The 15,058-nt window shown below is 43.1% G+C and overlaps 1 long non-coding RNA gene across 1 annotated transcript; it reads right to left on the reverse strand.

The window, feature by feature from the left end:
- Window positions 1-6,959: 6,959 nt before the first annotated feature.
- LOC141113689 (uncharacterized) lies at window positions 6,960-11,038 on the reverse strand. The gene is made up of 3 exons (XR_012236802.1): window positions 10,810-11,038; window positions 8,916-9,013; window positions 6,960-8,815 (listed from the first exon to the last, which is right to left on the reverse strand). It is a non-coding gene; the product is annotated as an uncharacterized lncRNA (long non-coding RNA).
- Window positions 11,039-15,058: the final 4,020 nt, after the last annotated feature.

Consider the following 15,058-nt stretch of genomic DNA (forward strand, 5'->3'; position numbering starts at 1 on the left):
GTGGAAGTTTCATGTAAGGTCGTAAGATCTTACCATTCAGAATAATACGATAGTAGGTATATGCTTACTCTTACATTGACGAAGATATATATTGCCAAAAAAAAGTGGGGCTGGTTTTATTAGAGATATACTAATCCACAATAGGGGGGTGGTATGCGCAAAGAACAGATAGCCCAAAAGTTTACAGCGTGGACAACAGGCACAGCATTATTTAATGATATTATTTAATAATATTTAGAGCATTATTTGATGATATTTAGAGATAGTTGGTAATATGGAGTAAGTACAGATCGGAGATAAAGTATGTTTCTGCATATTAATCATGGATCTATTAATTAGATCTGTTAGTGTTTTATTTCTCCATTCCACCAGAATTGAAACCTTCAAGGAATGGTTTAAAACACATGGCGTCATTGAGGCCTGGGGGTAAAGTAGCCTTCAACGAGTAAATCCATTTTAATTCCTTCTGAAGTAAGGTTTTATTCCAGTCCCCCCCCCTAGGGCTAGGGTGTACCCGGTCCAGAATTAAAAATTTGATTCTGGGGAATTTTCCCCCATGTACCAGGGCAACATGGCGACCGAGAGGGAGATCAGGATCAGAAGTTTGCATTGACAAAATGTGTCTGTATGCTCTTTTCCAAAACTCCATTTTAGTTTTCCCTATATGAAAGCAACCGCAGTCGCACTGGAGAAGATAAACGACTCCAGTGGTTCTGCAGTTTGCGAAATGCTTTGGAAATAGTTTTTTGCCATTAGGGAGAATGGGATTCTTTTGTGTCAACATGTATCCGCAGTATCGGCACGAGCCACATATGAATGTTCCTTTATATTTACAGTGTGTTTTGGTTGATTCATTTTTAAATTCACTGCTCACCATTTTATCACCGATAGATGATGATCTCCTAAACGTGAACTGAGGTTTGTTTGGTATCAAAGAACCTAGGGAAGGGTCAAGAGTTAATAAGTGCCAGTATTTTTCGACTATTTTTCTAATTTGGCGATGTTGTTGGTTATACGTTGTTATAATACGTAATGAGTTGGTGTCCTTGGGTTTAGAAGTCTGGAAAAATGTATTCCTAGGTTTGTCCAATACTTTCTTGAAGGATTTTTTCAAAGACGTGCGTGTATATCCTCGTGCCAGTAGTCTGTCTCTTAAGTTGGCCGCTTCCCTCATGAATGTGTCATTGTCTGTACAATTGCGTTTGATTCTAAGATACTGTGAATAGGGTATTGAATCAATAAGGGGTTGGGGGTGAGAACTCGCTGCATGCAATATAGTATTTCCTGAGGTGGTTTTCCTGAATAGTTTACTAGATAGTCCACCTCGTTCATTTTTGTAGATTTCTAGATCTAGAAAGGTTACCCGATCTTTGTCGGAAGACATGGTAAATGCCAGATTAAAGTCGTTTTTATTCATTCTAAGTACGCACTGCTCGAGTACATCCAAGGGACCATTCCAAATGATCAAAATATCATCTATATATCGATACCAACTCACAATGTGGTTAGTATATTGGGAAAGATTGTCGTCCGACAAAAAAGTTTTCTCCCACTCCCCCAGGTACAGGTTGGCATACGACGGGGCACAACATGTCCCCATCGCAACCCCCTGCACCTGGAGGTAGTGGGAGCCATCAAAAGAGAAAACATTGTGAGTAAGGATGTACTCGAGCAGTGCGACCACGAAGTCATTATACACAGGATCTGAGTTTGGATTCTGATGGAGTATGTGTCTAATAGCCGCCAATCCACGATCATGTGGAATGGAGCTATAGAGCGTCTCTACGTCGATTGTGACTACAAGTGCTTGATCTGGTATGTATAGTTGATCCAAGATTTGTAGAAGGTGACTTGTATCCCTTATGTAGGATGTTAATGACGTTACGAATGGTCTTAAGTGTTCATCGACTGGTTTGCTGGCATTGTCGCTGATCGAACCAATGCCTGAAATAATTGGCCTACCTGGAGGATCCGTTAGGTTTTTATGTACTTTTGGAAGTGTATAAAACGTCGGGATTCTAGGGAAATTATTCCTTATAAAGGTCCAGATTGATTTGGTGATGGTACTGTTCAGAAACGCTGAATCTACTATCGTGTAGAACTCTCTGTTATACTTCTCAACAATGGAGGCCGGCATTCGACGATACCAGTCTGCATTGTTGAGAATTTTTTTACACATGCTGACATAGTGATCATTGTTTAATACTACTATGTTGCCTCCCTTGTCTGATGGTTTTATAGTGATTTTTTTGTTAGTAGCTAAGGCGGTTAATGCATCTGATTCTTCTAGGCTTAGGTTAGAGGGTCTTTTCATTTGTATTTTAAGTTTGTCTAGATCATTATTTACAAGTTTTACTTGATTTGTTGTAGCTTCTAGTCACTATGGATGTAGAATCTCTGTACAGTAACATCCCTCACAAGGATGGGTTGGCGGCATGTCACAGATTCTTATCATCCTCACCAGACCACAAATACACTGCTGAGGATGTGACACGGCTCATTGAATTCATTCTTACACACAACTACTTCACTTTCAATAATGACATCTATCTCCAGTGTATGGGTACTGCTATGGGAAGCAAAATGGCACCCCAATATGCAAATTTATTTATGGCTGACCTGGAGGACAAATTCCTGAACAGCATACAACAAAAGCCATACAGATATTATCGCTATATTGATGATATATTCATGATATGGACTGAAGGTGAAGAAAATCTAAACCAATTCTTTTCATTGATCAACACTTTTCACCCATTATCAAACTAAAAATGGACTATTCGAACACACATGTCAACTTCCTGGACACTACAGTATACATCAGGGATGACAAGCTACACACGTCAATATACAGAAAACCGACTGACCGATGCAGCTATCTTCATAGTTCCAGTTTTCACCCCCAACACACCAAACGGGCCATCATACACAGCCAGGCCATCAGATACCACCGAATTTGTTCAGACCCAGAAGACAGAGATAAACATCTCAGAACACTGGCAGACTCCTTCCATAAGAAAGGTTACAAAGACAAAACCATAAACAACAGCATAAACACAGCCTTGAAAACCCGAAGAGAAAATCTCCTCCAATACACAGAGAAAAAAACAAATAACCGAGTACCTCTAGTGACCACATACAACCCAGCACTTGAAGGGATCAAAAAGATAATTAAAGATTTACAACCCATTATAACAGAGGATGAAACTCTGAAAGGAATATTCCAACAACCCCCATTATTGGCTTTCAGACAACCACCCAACCTCAGACACAAACTAATCAGCAGGAAACTTCACTCTGATTATGAAGTCAAAAATAATGGTTGCAAACCCTGCAATAAAAAACGCTGCAAACTATGCAACCAGATAAATCTATCCAAAAGTGTTACACACACAAATGGGACCTTCTATATCATGGGATCTTACAGCTGTACCTCAAGTAATGTTGTGTACCTCATCCAATGCAAAAGGTGCAGCAAAGGATCTTATGTTGGTGAAACAGGACAGAAGTTGCAAGTGAGGATGAATTTGCACAGACATACCATCAAAGAACATAAAGAAGACAGTTTATGCACACCTGTGGGACATCATTTCTCACAATCGGACCACACTATAGAAGACCTCAATGTCTTAGTTCTTAAAGGGAATTTCAGAACTATCCAGGAAAGGAAAACGTTTGAACTAAGAATGATACTTCTTTTTGACACAAAGAATAATGGCCTGAATTTAGACATTGGTTTCCTTACACATTATGCTAAAGTTTTACGACCGCTCTGTGATTAGTATTTCCCCCCCTTGCATTCCCTCCTAGCTCTCCCTCTGTCTTATCTCACTAACTCTGCTGCTATCTTTATTACCATTGATTTGTATGTGTTTTGTTTTCTTTTTTTTTTTTTTTTTTTTTTTTTTTCCTTTTTTTCTTTAACATTCTGCTTAAAAATGTGTGAATCAGTACTGCTTGGACCTTGAAGAAGGGGACATACCCCGAAAGCTTGTCCTGAAAAATTGTATGTTAGTGCAAATAAAAAAAGGTATCACGGACAGTACTCAATTTTTACAAGTTTTAAAAAGGCTGCCCCATTCGGACATGTGCTGGGTGGTGGGCATAAATCGGATTTTTTCTTTAGTTTTGACATAGTTGGGCGGGTCCGATCCTCCGCATCCAAGTGTTCTACTGATTGTAAAATTTGAGCAAGATCTATTTGATCAATCAGATCAGCCGTGTCGCTTTCTTCCAAGAGAGCAATTAGTTGATCCAAAGCTTGATTTTCTTGAAGAGTATAGTTTGTTGTGGTATCTTGTTTTTGGTAAAGTTCTTTGAGGATTACTTTACGAACAAATAATTGGAGATCCTTGTAAAGCTCAAATTTATCTCAAATTTAAGGCCTTTCTTCAAAAGAGATATTTCACTCATCGTTAGGGGGTGTGACGATAAGTTAATAATACTAAGGTCAGAGTCCGTATGTGTTTGTGTGATGGGATGAATTTCTACAGTGTCATTTGTGTATAAGTGTTCAAATTGGGTGGGGGTGGCTTGACGCCTGCCAGTACTTGATCTAAAAAAGATGAGTCATTATGACTTGGTTCGTGTGGACCTGTCGTGTCCTGATTTTTAGAAGAAGTGCATTGCTGTGGTGTGTGGTGAGATAAAGATGCATTGGTGAGTTTGTCCTAAAGTGCAGGATTGGTATGTGAGGATAAAGGTGTTCTTTCTGAGACCTGTTTTTTAGACTTATGATCTTGTGTGGACTCGCCTTGGAATTGGCGTTTTGTACCAGATGTAGATTTTAGTTGAGAAGTGGTTGGCGGGAGATGGTGTGATGAAGATTTTATAGGATGGGAATTTGATATGGTGTTAGTGTTTCTATTGATATTTCTATTTTGGTTTCATTTGTATGCCTTTCCAGTTTCGAATGCATTTTTGTCTCTTTGAAATTTGCGATTTTTCTTAATAAGGATGTCTTTATTAAAAGATTCCAAGTGAATCTTGAGTTTTTTCTCTTTGTTTGTGACAGAATGATGTGTTCTGAGTTTTTTAAGGCGTTCACAAATTTTAGTTATTTCTATATCTAATGCATTGGTTCTTTTTGTATATTCATTGATTAACGTTTCCATAAGGCTACGTGAGCATAGTTGTAATATGTTTTCCCATGTAGATTTGAAGTCTGTGTCAAGGTCCTCCAACGTGGGGAAGATCTGGACACGGAGTCCCAATGGGTTGATGTTGTTTTTAATATAGTCCTGGAAGGATTTGATATGCCAAAAGAAGAGCGACTTCTTTTCTAAGTTTTTGGAAAGTTTGAAGAACAGAGAGGATATCTCTGCTTCAATCCGTTCATTATCTCCAAATTTGTCCAAATATTTTTGCATTAGTGATTCCCAGTCTTGACCCACAAATATATTCTCAAAGCTTGCATTCTCCATTTCAGAAAACATCAAATGGTTATAATTTTACTGAGGTTTAAATTTATCTTAAAATAAGAAAAAGTAATTAATTATAGACATGGGAATTGTCCCACGAGGTAACAAAGTATGTTAACCTAGGTTTACTCAGTCGAGCGGGGAGTGGTATTTTCTACCAAAAAATCAAGTCATAGAGAGGAATGACTAGTATACCTAGGTTAAAGAGGGGGGCCGTGCCACATCCGAAAAGCTTTTTAGGAAAAAAGAGAGGGTTCCCCTAAGTGGATTTTTCCGGCACTTGCAAAGGTTATTGTATAAAGTGGGAAGATACGCATAAATGTATGTAATAAAACAATGTTAATGTTTATTCAAAACGTTCTAATATTAAAAACAGTGCAAACATTTGCAAACAACAAAAACATGTACAATAGACATAATACAAAGCGGTTGTAATATCTATTTTGATCAGTAAATAACAGATAGTGTCATAATGGTGAAATTCTTTTCAAGCCCAACGCGTTTCAAGTACATTCTATTTCAATCCTTCTTCAGGGGCATAGTTGAAAAGAAAGTTCATCTAGATAATTAAAACAAAAATATATTTGATCAATTGGCATATAACTTTATATGTCAATAACCAATTGTAGGTTAAATGATCCATGGATCACTTACCTGTTATGTTACCTTTGTTTTTTATGCAAAAGGACAGTGATAATTACAACCAGGAGCAGTAAATGCTTGCGAAAAAGATGGCGTTTACTTTGATGTTTCATGCATGGGAAATGCTGTTCTCTGGGTACTTATATCTCATGTGTAGCACTTCCCCAATGAGAGGGGGAGAGAGAGAAGAGAAGAGGGGGTTTTTGGGGGTTTTTTGGTTTTTGGTGGTGTGTATAGAGGTTCACCTACCCCTGCCTCCCCCGGATGCGTGCAGGCCACAGCGGTATACTGGAGCGAAGAAGAACAGTCCTATAGATAAAAATTCACATAGTTTAAATGAAAAGCGAATTCTCGCTTAATAAAAAAGCAGAAATACTATCTTGTTAATGTGTGTACATTAGTTGTTAATACATGGTGGACTAAATCCACTTATAAGTTTGTATGTAGTGCAACACTACTTGTATGTCATTCAAGGTAAGAGAAATCTATATTGTTAGTTGGAGTAATATTGGATGGACATAGTCCACGCATAAAGTATATGTGCACATGTACAGTACAAAACTTTTAATCAGTCATTGTAAGTGGAAAATATGAATTCATAGAAGTTGTATTTGTTTTGCATTGTAAATTCCCCTTGATGATATTTAATGATTCATGTTTATGCATATTGACAATTATAGCATTGTGTAATCATGATGTTTAGAAGCTATATAGCAAGGGGTATACAAATAAAGAGTAGTAAAGACTGTACAGTGAGAAAAAAAAAAAAAAACGAGAAAATATATAATGAAAATCAGAAGAAAAAATAATAATAGTGAAAAGTAATAAAGAAATAAAAAAATCATAAAAGTAAGTATAAAAATAATAAATAAAAATAAAAATGAATGTGAAATAAAGAATAATGAAAAATAAAATAAAAAATACAAAATAGTAATTGAACTGAACTATATGTGTATATGTGCATACCCATATACATTTCAATGTGTGTATGAATAAGAAATCGTAAGTATCTATGTAGATAGCTTTAGTATTGCAATTCAGATGCATAGCAATAACCGATGAATGGTGACAAACAGAGAGAGATCTTGTGCATAAAAGATATGCAGAGCAGGAAAAAAAAGTCCAACATATTAAGTGATTAAACAGCAAGGTTCTTGTACCTGTTTTCAAACAATAGTGTGTAGCCAGCCACGCATCCCAGCATCCGGCAAGTAAGACGCCTGAGCTGGGAATGAGTGGAGTCAGTTTATATGTATGACGAGTTCCAATCAGTCTGAGCACTGATCGCGCTCGGCTGACTGGTAATTCTCGTCAGCTGGAAGGTCTGTGTCGCTCCCTGAGAGGGGGATGCGCGGCGCCGCCCCTACCGCGCATGCGCGAGCGCAATTACGTTGGGGCGGCGTCACGCACACCCGTCCCACCGGCACGGGAAGCCTCACCGGCGGACTGCGCATGTCCACCGGAGTGGCAATATGGAGGAAGAAGGGCAAGTTGTTGTGTTGCCCTAGTAACCTCCTGTGGTGCCGCCCAGCTGAGGATGCTGATAGTGACAGCTCTTTGGATCTCATATTGAGACTTGACAGCAACAGATTCCAAATGCAAATAGCACACTTGAAATGAACTCTGGACCTTTTATCTGCTCCTTGCTCCTTGTAAATGGGATAATGAGGGAACAACCCACACCTGGCCATGGGACAGCTGAGCAGCCAATTGTCCCATTACTTTTGGTCCCTTAAAAAGTGGGAGGCACATATACAAACTGTTGTAATTCCTACACCGTTCACCTGATTTGGATGTAAATACCCTCAAATTAAAGCTGAAAGTCTGCGGTTAAAGCACATCTTGTTCATTTCATTTCAAATCCATTGTGGTGGTGTATAGAGCCAAAAAGATTAGAATTGTGTCGATGTCCCAATATTTATGGACCTGACTGTATGTGAAAAATACACATTATAGTAGTCTAGTCAATGAACTGAGTTGAACGTAACACAAATATTTATTTAGCACAGACACATACAATAAAGTAACATGTAAGATAAAAATAATATTGTTGTAACGTGTATTAAAGTGGAGTTCCACCCAAAAGTGGAACTTCCACTCATCAGATTCCTCCCCCCCTCCGGTGACACAGTTGGCACCTTTCAGGGGGGAGGGGGGTACAGATACCTGTATATTACAGGTATCTGTACCCACTTCCGGCATAGATAGCCGCAGAATCTGCGGTTATTTACGCCACTTCCTGCTCCCTCCCCGCTGCCTGCTGGGAAACACACAGGTCCCAGAGGCAGCAGGGACCATCCGTATTGCGCTGCGCGACTCGCGCATGCGCAGTAGGGAACCGGGAAGTGAAGCCACACGGCTTCACTTCCTGATTCCCTTACCGAAGATGGAGGCGGCAGCACCCGAGGACGGAGAGACGCTTCGGCCTCGGGTGCTGACATCGCGGGCGCCCTGGACAGGTAAGTGTCCATGTTTTAAAAGTCAGCAGCTGCAGTATTTGTAGCTGCTGACTTTTAAAAAATTTTTTTTCGGCGGCGCTCCGCTTTAACTATACTGTATCTTTTTTTCATTTGCAGGTTTTATGATTGTCGGGCGTCAGTTAATAAAAAGGTAGAGAAGCATATCCTGGCCAAGTCTACTGGAGGAAAGGCCGTGGTCTTCAGACAGTGGGAGGCAGAGCTGAGAGATGGCCTGCTTGCAGATGAGGATGTCCTTGGAGTCAGCAGAAAGGGTTCCAGCTGAGCGTCCGAGAGCTGGTGAGTAAAATAAAATATATCATTGTATATTGCAGTTATATGGTTGTTTCCAGCTCACTATTTATTTTTTTTTCATGACTTTGCATGTGAGACTTACATTTTGCTTTCCATTCATGTTTTCCAGATCAAGCGACGTCATCTGTGGAGGGATCAGCTCCAAGTTCCTGCCCTCAATATTCTGGCAGTGGTGAGTACCTAACATAAACACAAAGCAAACATAATAATAAACATAATAACAAACATCTATTTAACATTTAAAGCAGACATCACTAAGGCCCCTTTCACACTGGGGCGGTAGGGGGCGTCGGCGGTAAAACAGCGCTATTCTTAGCGCTGTTTTACTGCGGTATTCAGCTGCTATCGGTGCGGTATTAACCCCCCGCTGGCGGCCGAAAAAGGGTTAAAATCACTCGTACAGCGCGGTATTGCCGCGGTATAGCAGCGCTGTCCCATTGATTTCCATGGGCAGGAGCGGTTTAGAAGCGGTGAATACACCGCTCCTTCACTGCTCCAAAGATGCGGCTTGCAGGAGATTTTTTCTTCTCCTGCCAGCGCACCGCTTCAGTGTGAAAGCCCTCGGCTTTCACACTGAACAAACAGCGGAGGTTGTTTAGGGGCGGTTTGCAGGCGGTATTTTTAGCGCAATAATGCCTGCAAACTGCCCCAGTGTGAAAGGGGCCTTAATGGCGGACTGTAGGCTAAATGCAGACCGAGACACTGTGCCATCCGGACCACCACAGTGCAGCCATTTAGGTGCCGGTTCTGTCTCCCTGCCTCTGCCGATGTCATTATCACATTGGAGCGGAGAACAGGAGGCAGAACCGTTCTGCACACAGAGCCAGAGACACAGTGGGAGACAGAGCAGCTCTGAATACTGGGCAAGAACGGAGCTTCTGAAGATAAGTTTCCAATTTAACCAGCAGGTGATTAGTTGCTGGGCAGCCCTGGCAACCAATCGCCTGCTGGTTAACTTCAGTACCTCCCGCCCCTGTCCACTATTCAGTGCTGCTGTGTCTCCAGCTCTGTGAGCCCAAATAAGGTAGCAAGGGGCAGAGCTGTGGAGGCTGCATTCCGACAGGGGCAGAGCTGGGAGGTTAAGATGGGAAACGGGCAGAGATGCAGGGGGCTGTGTAATGTGAAAGGGCCCAGAGATGCAGAGGGCTGTGTAATGTGAAAGGGCCCAGAGATGCAGGGGGCTGTGTAATGTGAAAGGGCCCAGAGATGCAGAGGGCTGTGTAATGTGAAAGGGCCCAGAGATGCAGAGGGCTGTGTAATGTGAGGGGGCCCAGAGATGCAGAGGGCTGTGTAATGTGAAAGGGCCCAGAGATGCAGGGGGCTGTGTAATGTGAAAGGGCCCAGAGATGCAGAGGGCTGTGTAATGTGAAAGGGCCCAGAGATGCAGGGGGCTGTGTAATGTGAAAGGGCCCAGAGATGCAGGGGGCTGTGTAATGTGAAAGGGCCCAGAGATGCAGAGGGCTGTGTAATGTGAAAGGGCCCAGAGATGCAGGGGGCTGTGTAATGTGAAAGGGCCCAGAGATGCAGGGGGCTGTGTAATGTGAAAGGGCCCAGAGATGCAGGGAACTGTATAATGTGAAGGGGCCCAGAGATGCAGGGGGCTGTGTAATGTGAAGGGGCCCAGAGATGCAGGAGGATGTGTAATGTGAAGGGGCTCAGAGATGCAGGGGGCTGTGTAATGTGAAGGGGCCCAGAGATGCAGGGGGCTGTGTAATGTGAAGGGGCCCAGAGATGCAGGGGGCTGTGTAATGTGAAGGAGGGCAGAGCTGTGGGGAGGTGCTGCGAAGGTGGGGGAGAAGATTAAGATACCATTGTGAACGGGGGGTTCAAAACACTACTGTAAACTGTAAACTGTGATGTGAAGGGGGATTGTGATATGCAGAAGGACTGAGGAAACTGATGTAAGAATGGGATTGAGAAATAAAAGAGGGGGGCTGTGAAAGCACAAACCGTTTAGCAACGATTTGTCCTTTTACCTGGAACTTGCTAGGATCCTTTTTGTTATGAAGTCAGATTCACGACATCTGGCTTCTTCTGTGCTGCCGAAGCCGGATGACAATCCTGCCGTCCATTCACTGGCTGCGTGATTAGCTGATTGTTCTCAGCCAATAAATGGCACACTGTGCAAGAAAAAAAAAAAATATTAATTAAAGCTCAAATAAGTCCTGTAGCATACCACTTCCCGTAAAACAATGTATCTGTACAGCGCTTTGAGGAAGTGGTTGTACCGGGGTGATAAGCAGCTGCAGCCTTCACCCCAGTACCGCTTTTTAGATCTGGTGGTTGGCTTCGGCTTTGTTATGATAACAACTAATGCGGCTCAGAAGCTGCTCAGCTGTCATCATTAGGAGTCGGAGAGGACACCACAACAAGTACCATAGCTTCTCGCCATTCCACGAGCATTTACAATTTTAAACCATAACATGTTCAGTATCTATTTACTCGGAGTAACTTTGTCTATCACAATATCCCAAAAATTGGGCTAAATACATTTACGGTAAATTTTATTTTTTTAATTCAGTTAATTTTTCCCCAAAAATTGCTTTTTAAAGGCCGCTGCACAAATACGTATATATATATATATATATATATATATAAAATATATATATATATATATATATTTATATATAATGTTTGTGGTTCTGAGTAATTTTCTAGCAGAAAATAATGATTTTAAATTGTAAACAATAGCTGGCAGAAATAGGCTTTTGTCCAGAAGTGGTTACCTTAAAGAGGAAGTAAACCCTGATGGGTTTTACTTCCTCTTTTGCTCCCTGTATAGCCTGCAAATTAAAAGCATAATGGGCATGGGCGTCCGCAGAAGTTTTTTCCGGGGGTTATCATTTTAGGGTCATCCATGCGCCGCCCCTTTTCGATAATGTCATTATCACATTGTCATGGTCAGAGACAGCAGGCGTAGTACAGTCCCTAGGGTAAGTAATGGATAATGGCCAACAGGCCCTCTTAGCAGACCCTGCGAAACTACAGCAGTGATCCCTCCGGCTGGACGATCGTTCACTTTGGGTTCCCTGGGGGCGATTCTGGTCAGTAGTGTAGCATGTCTGTACCTTGGCAGTGGCTCAGTCTTTCTCTCTCTGGTAGCGCTGGGCAGCGTGGCTCTCTCTGGTGGCATTGGGCAGCGTGGCTCTCTCTGGTGGCGCTGGGCAGCGTGGCTCTCTCTGGTGGCGTTGGGTAGTGTGGCTCTCTCTGGTGGCGCTGGGTAGCGTGGCTCTCTCTGGTGGCGCTGGGTAGCGTGGCTCTCTCTCTTGCACTGGGTAGCATGGCTCTCTCTCTCCAGCACACTCCTCAGCTTTTTTCCATCCTGCAGTCTCTCAATCTCTCTCTTGATCGAGCTGTAGCCTCCTCCCTGTGGAAAATGGGGCCGCCAAATTTTCGGGACTACATGTCCCATGATGCTCTCCTCTCCTAGTCTCCGTTGATTGGCCCTCAGTTATGGCAAATGGGGAAGGAACAGAGCGGGCAGAAAGCTGGGCAGGGAACCTGGTGAGAGCCGCCGTCTCTTCTCTCTGACAGGAGAAAGGGGGGGCGAGCGGGGGAAACTTCTGATAGCTCGCAGCTCGCCTTTCTCCTGACACAGCGCTGCCGAGGTCTCTGCTGGACTGAGCAGGGAAAAGAGCTTGCAGTCACACTACACTGATGAGGGGGGCTTGACAGCTCCATGATGGTGTCACCTCGCTGGCTGCCCGCACCCCAATACCGATGCCACTGTGCTGAATGTGCCGATCCGATCCCTGATTCCAGCACTTGACCCCCCTTGCCCCTACCTGCGGACACCCATGATAATGGGCTAGTATGCGCATACTAGCCCCAGAAGGGGGGGAATGACATTCCTTCTTTTATTAATTTTTGTATTGCATTTTAGTGTAAATATGAGATCTGACCCTAGATTTCACATTAAAGAGGTCCTGTCATGCTTTTGTTCTATTACAAGGGATGTTTACATTCCTTGTAATAGGAATAAATGTGACACAAAATGTATTTATTTTTTAAAGGACAGTGTCAAAATAAAAAGTATAATAAATATTTTTTTCTAATCTCTATAAATCCATTTCTTTGAATGCTATCATCAACATTGGCTATCTCGTCTATTTCAGATCAACAAGACCAGCCAGAGGGGAGAGTCCAGTGCAGCCCGCCTCGCTCAACCTGTCCTTATTTGTGAGGGCATTGAGCCAGAGCTGACCCCTGTGATTCCCCAGACTCCTGCCTTCTACCCATGGCCAGAGGAGGAGGAGGTCACGGGCCATGTTTCCCGCATCCTGCCACCATTTGATGCTGCCCCTGGTGTGCCTCTACAGGAGCAGCCACAGCTGTTGCCTCCTCCTACCCGGATGGCACTGGCACCTACTGCTGTACCGCCTGGCCCAGCAACTGTCTACGACGCAGTGCGTCAGAGGGTCCTCACAGAACTTCGGAGGCTGGCTAGTGACAATAGAAGGATGTCACGGGACATCAGGAGGTTAACCCAGACCATTCAACTTGCAGCCAGGCAACAGACTGACCATATGGAGATTATGTTGGCCCGGGTAAACCAACAGCAGAACCAGGCAATGGAGCATTTGAGACTCTTTGATGGAAGCAATTTCCAGGCACAATGCTCCATTGCCTGGGAGCTCGTCTGCTAGTACTCAGAGCAGCAGAGAACCCTCTCCTTCACAAAACTGAGGGCTAGTTCTTCCTTCAGGTGTTTTTTTAGTAAACTCCATGGGGGCTTTCATGTGTCTTGCACCGAGGAGAGGCTTCCGTCGGGCCACTCTGCCATAAAGCCCCGACTGGTGAAGGGCTGCAGTGATGGTTGACTTTCTACAACTTTTTCCCATCTCCCGACTGCATCTCTGGAGCTCAGCCACAGTGATCTTTGGGTTCTTCTTTACCTCTCTCACCAAGGCTCTTCTCCCCCGATAGCTCAGTTTAGCCAGACGGCCAGCTCTTGGAAGGGTTCTGGTCATCCCAAACGTCTTCCATTTAATGATTATGGAGGCCACTGTGCTCTTAGGATTCTGCAGCAGAAATTTTTTTGTAACCTTGACCATACCTGTGCCTTGCTACAATTCTGTCTCTGAGCTCTTCAGGCAGTTCCTTTGACCTCATGATTCTCATTGCTCTGACATGCACTGTGAGCTGTAAGGTCTTATATAGACAAGTGTGTGGCTTTCCTAATCAAGTCCAATCAGTATAATCAAACACAGCTGGACTCAAATGAAGGTGTAGAACCATCGCAAGGATGATCAGAAGAAATGGACAGCACCTGAGTTATATATATGAGTGTCACAGCAAAGGGTCTGAATACTTAGGACCATGTGATATTTCAGTTTTTCTTTTTTAATAAATCTGCAAAAATGTCAACAGTTCTGTGTTTTTCTGTCAATATGGGGTGCTGTGTGTACATTAATGAGGAAAAAAAATGAACTTAAATGATTTTAGCAAATGGCTGCAATATAACAAAGAGTGAAAAATTTAAGGGGGTCTGAATACTTTCCATCCCCACTGTATAATGACCTGGAAAAGTGTATAAGTGTTCTATACAGCTGTCTTGAGTTTATGTTTGAAAGGAACACGCATTACTTGAGAGTCCCTCTATGTATGGATACGTCTGATACCGGTATTGGATACGAGCAGTGGCATCTCTAGAGGGCGGCTTTTGGGGCTATAGCCCGAATCTGGGGCCCATAGCCCCGGGTCTCTGCAGGGGTCCCTGGGGACCCTGATGTAAGGGGGGGCTCTCTGGGGACCGTGATGTAAGTGGAGGGCTCTCTGGGGATATATACACACACACAGGTATATTACTGTATATACATGTGTATGCCCGCCCAAGCGTATGTCTTTCTTTACTACGCTGCTATGGGCTCTAGCCCCAGATCTTTTGTAGACCTAGCAATGCCCCTGGATACGAGTAATTTTTTATCTGTACTCATCAATACCAAATACCATTTACCTGCGTCCAGGTGCCGTGAGGGAGCTTGGCGCCGGCTTCCCTGCCAATCAAGAATCCGGGAGGCCTGGCTTCCTGATAAGCTGTGAAGCCGGAGTTGCGCTCTCTAACAGCACCTGGATGCACCTGAATGGTCTTTGGTATTGACGACAAGTACAGATAAAAAATTACTCGTATCCAATACTGCTATCGTGCATCCCTACATACAAGTTTGCCATTATTCATACATCCTAAAAGATGTGTATGGTTAATACGTACCTGTGAAGTCTTCG

Source organism: Aquarana catesbeiana, linkage group LG12, assembly GCF_042186555.1.
Source record: "Aquarana catesbeiana isolate 2022-GZ linkage group LG12, ASM4218655v1, whole genome shotgun sequence".
Classification (NCBI taxonomy): Eukaryota; Metazoa; Chordata; class Amphibia; order Anura; family Ranidae; genus Aquarana; species Aquarana catesbeiana.